The sequence below is a fragment of the Furipterus horrens genome, unplaced genomic scaffold (genome assembly GCF_987537825.1).
Source record: "Furipterus horrens unplaced genomic scaffold, mFurHor1.1.pri manual_scaffold_11, whole genome shotgun sequence".
Lineage (NCBI taxonomy): Eukaryota > Metazoa > Chordata > Mammalia > Chiroptera > Furipteridae > Furipterus > Furipterus horrens.
In genome coordinates, this window is record NW_028327181.1 from 4,256,506 (window position 1) to 4,261,266 (window position 4,761).

Below are 4,761 nucleotides of genomic sequence, written 5' to 3' on the forward strand. Positions count from 1 at the left end.
TGCCCATTCCTGGACCAGCTGCAGTCTCCAGGAGAATGCTGTGCACAGATTGGCTTAAACTTAGGGCGTAGATCCAATCATTGGCAAGGAATGACTGTGACTGGCTAGGAGTAATTGAGATCTATTGATTCTCAATTGTCAGAAGATGTGTGGGAAACTTCTCCTGGTCACATAGACTGAATGGGGAGAGGGTCACATAGACTGAATAAATTGGGATCTTCTAGGAAAGTGGATGGGAGAGCAGATGCTGAGAGACCCCCTCCCCCCCCAAAAATATCCCTTTGAATTATTTCGAGTGTGTTTCTGATCGATGCAGTCACAGAGTCCTGGGACAATCAACTTCCTGGTTTGTGGCCAAATGCCTTTGCCCGGCCTCTCTGCAGCTTGATCCTAATTTCCCCTCCGTTCTGTAGACTTGCTCTTGCCAGCATTTCTCACTGCAGGCTCATCGTTTGGCAAGCTGGCATCTCACTCTGCTCCCAGCCCCACTGATGGAGCTAAAGATCCCTTTAGCAGAATTGATTCTGGCATGTTCTAATTTTAAAAGCCTTGCACTTCTCTGCATGGGGGATGCTGAGATCTGTGCCCAGAAAGGTAGAGAGAGTAAATTCTTCTGAGGAAATTCTATTTTTAACAAGTCCTGAACCTAATTGAACTTCATCTTTCAATTGTTGACATTTGAAATGTGTGAGTCACCGGGCTGTGTATGGAGCTAAGGGCTAGAGTGGCCCTTTAAATATCAGAGAGATGGTAGATAGCAGCTTCCAGGACTGCTCAGGTTTGGAGCTGTGGTTGCACTCAGGTTTGTAGGAAGGCATGGAGCTCCAGAGACAGCGAGCTGTGGGTTCACATATCGGTCCCCCCACTTCCTGCAAATGTCACTGTGTTTCTCTAAGCCTCCGTTTCCTCATCGGTAAAATGAGGATGTTTACACTTGTCCTAAAACACTTGAGAAAACAAGACTCCTTGCGATTAACTGGGCACAAATTCATAACCAGTCAACCAGTCATTGCTGGCAGAGGCCTCCCACGCACCCTGCCTTTCAGGGAAAAGCCACAGGCTGGGTTATCAGCCTGCAGCACTGTGTTCCTGCCGCTGCATAAGGAAACTCCCGGCATTATCTCAGTGAATGGGCTGAGACCTGCTCTGGACAATCGGAACTGCTCTGACCAATCAGAACAGTGCTATTTGGACCAATCAAACCATTCACATGTGGATTCCTTATTTGCATAAAATAGACCAATCAGAAAACAGGGTGGGAATTTTTTTCTGTAAAAAGTGGGCTCCCCCTTATCTGGAGAGAGCATACTTTCGGTTTCCTCCAGAGGCTGTGTTTCCCTAGGTTTTTAAATCTGAATAAAGATTCTCCATTTCCGCACCTCAAATTGGGAACTTTTGCTAACAGCTTTGTGTGTCATCAAGGCCCGACATGAGGCCACTGATAATCTTTCTTTATTCTATTGGCAGTAATAGGTATGTATTTCCTTGCAGAAATATTAACGTATTTGATTTTGACAAGTCCTGGCTGGTTTGGCTCAGTGGATTGAGCGTCGGCCTGCGAGCTAAGTGTCGCTGGTTCGATCTTCCAGTCAGGGCACATCAGAGAAGGAAAACTCTGACTCCAAAAAACCTCCGCTGCCTTGCGGCATACCTCTTCAGGGGAAAGGCTAAGGGAGTAAACCCCGACAGAAAATCCGGAGCCGGAGTCCCTAAGGCGGTTTGACGTTGTAGTCAACACCGGCAACTCCTGCGGCGCACCTGAAGCCAAGCTGTATTGACTCCGTCTTTCCCTTGGACCCTTCAGCTGCGAAGAGAGGAGGGGGTCTGCTGCCTCGGCAACAGCAGACCCTCCATATCACCCTGCCCAGGCTCTGTAGCTTCAGCTTCACTGGAGAGGACACTCCAGCGTCATCGCAAGATGTCGATTCAACACGGGAGGAGACAGATACCGTGTCACTCCCGAGTAGGACTGCACAGCCATTCTCGGCGGTGCAGATAGACTCTTAAGAACCTACACCATCGTCTCTCGAGACAGACGGCTGCCGCCGCCGCCGCCGCCGATTTTGACAAGCTGCCCAAACCCCACAGGTAATATACGGCCACACTAACATCCTTCGTGGTTACAAAATGGCTGCCAGCAACATGGGAGGCAGCACGCTCCGTCCTGCACCATATTACCTTCCTGAACCCCGAAACGTGGTAAGTTCTAAGATACATCTGTCCCCAGAGTTGAAGGATTAGCGAATGGCGATCTCAGTATGAGTGAGCTGCAGTTCACTCAAGGGGCTAGGAGGTGAGGTGGAAATCACACGAAATCGAAATTACCCTAGAAAACCAATGTGGCTCCTTCTTGAGTTCAGCCCCAGAGGAAGTGGTTGGCTTGTATAATATTCCAGGGCCGTTTGTATAAAAAATGTTTATCTTTAAATTACCAGACTCAGGCCAGTTGGAAAATGTTCATGCCAGGAGTCAAAGGTGACTTGATTCAGACCGGGGTCCCCCGTTTCATGCTAGCAGAGTGTGGGGGTGGGTGCTCCTGAAGAAAACTTTTGGGCAGATTCCCCTGCACTGGTGAAGTTCTCTTAAATTATTTCTCCTCTCCCCTCCCCACCCCCGCCCTCTCTTCTCCCCCTTCCCCCTGCAGAGCAAGAAGAATTGGGTTTCCTGGAGTTCTTGCGTGTAAAGCGCATACCCAGTGAGGGGGGCGGAGCCAGGAGATGCCAGCGAATGGCAGCTGACAAGGCGGTGTGATTGGCAGTCAGGGAGGCTGAGCAGCCATTGAGTCAAAAAGTTAATGTCATGAGGGTCAGGCTAGTCTGGGGTCGCTGAGAAGTGTGTCGTCCCCCTCACCCCCACCCCAAACTTCCCATTCACCAGCTGTTCTGTGGTCCCCACCTAAGAGCCTGTGCCCTCCCAGCGCGTTCCAGGGGGGAACGCCCTGTCTGTACGGGTCACAAAGGAGCCCGTTCCGTGGGTCCGAGACCACCGGGACTTGCGCCTGGGGATTGGCGCAGCGCGAGCTGCGGCAGCAGGGAGGCCTCCCGGCGCCGTGGGACCTGGGACACTCGGTCACAGCGCTTCTGCAGGCGCCCGGGTAAATTTCCCCATGTGTGCGGCTGCACCTGCTGCTCCACAGCGTCCCCTACTGGGAAAAAGCAAAGATGTGGCTGTCCCAGCCCATCCCGATTTTGTATTTCCCCAAATTTAGAAAATACATGGGCCCTTCATTTAAACATAAATTACAATATGTAAAACAACTCCAAGAAAGCCCAGTAAACTTCCATTTCACCTCATAATGATCCCCCAATTTTGTTTTTAATTCGTAGGTGTTACTGCATCCCTGCGTGGCTAGCGCCCCAAGTTCATGTTTAACATTCCCCCAGGTTCTGCAGCCCTGACTCTGTTTCACAGGCCCCTCCTCTCCCAGAGCTGGCATTTATAATCTACGTATTGGCTTCTCCCAGGGGCCCCACAGGGCCCATCAGGAGTCAGGCTCTTCTTTTCAAGGCAGATTGTTAAAATTGAGCAGCAGGGGAGGAACCGGCCTGGGAGCAGACTTCATTCATTCAAACAGTGGCTGCTAAGAGCTTATCTCACGTGCCCAAGACCACAGATACTGTAGTGGGTAGACTGAGGCCCAGGGAGTGAGAGGCACTTGGGTGATTTCCCTTGACCTGGACCTCTGGATTTCTCGGCACTTACTGTCGCGCACACTGCTCCCTAGAAGTGGGCAGCTTTGAGAGTCTTCCCAAGAACTGCAGCCTCAAAATCCTGCTGGCTCCAGGCAGTTGCAGGACATGTGGGATTGCGGGAAGGAGGAGGAGTAGGGAGGAGTGGAGCCTGCAGCCAGGAGAGTGAGTGCATGACCCGCACTCACATTTTAGAACACTGCCTGTTAAGTGCCAGCAGACCGGAAGGCAGGTGGAATTTGCCCTGCAGGCCTTGAGTGTGAGACCACTGACTGAGGTGGTGTGCCTGGGGTCAGGATGTTTGTGGGGCCCTCTGAAGGCCTAGCTGCGAGAAGGGGGGTGGATTTGTTCGCAGGGAGCAGAGTGGGCCCAGAGGACTCTAGTAGCTTGCCCAGGGTTCGAAGTGGCCGAAGAGGAATTTTTGCTGACATATGATGGTTGTTGATACAACCAATGCTTTAGCCCCTATACTGTGGGACCCCTCAGTGGGTAGCAAAGCTAGAAGTTTCTGTCTTAGGAATCTAGCTCCTGAGGTCTGGGAGCAGAGGTGAGGGGCCCTCACAGCCCTGGAGGGCTTGGAGGGTTAACATTGTCACCCCCTCCTCTGATTACCTCCAGGCCAAATGCGTTTCAAGTTATGAAACAATAAAAATGCCTCTCGGTTCCAACAGCTCCTGCTTTAAAAGACGGGGGTCCCACACAGCTTAAGCTGGACAAATCTCGCTTTAAACCTGTCAGGGGACACTCTTCCCTGATGCCATTTGCCCACGCTTCTTTGGGAACACAGGGAGCAGGAGGGTAACGGACCCGTCGGAACCATCTGCCTGGCTCCTAATAATAAATCGTGAAAGGAACAGGTTTTAGGCAAACATTACTTAAAAAAAAGAAGCAGCGGCCGCCTCTTGTCACACCCGGGCAGCCGTCTGCGGTGTCCTCCTCGTGTGCCAAGCGGCGGGAGGAGGAAGGGACTTGTAGGGGGTGAGGGGTGGGGGAGAATGTGCCCCTGGGATCCTGCGCCACCAGCAGAGGGCGCTTACAAGTTCTCTCCCTGTTGCCACCGTGACCAGGGCGC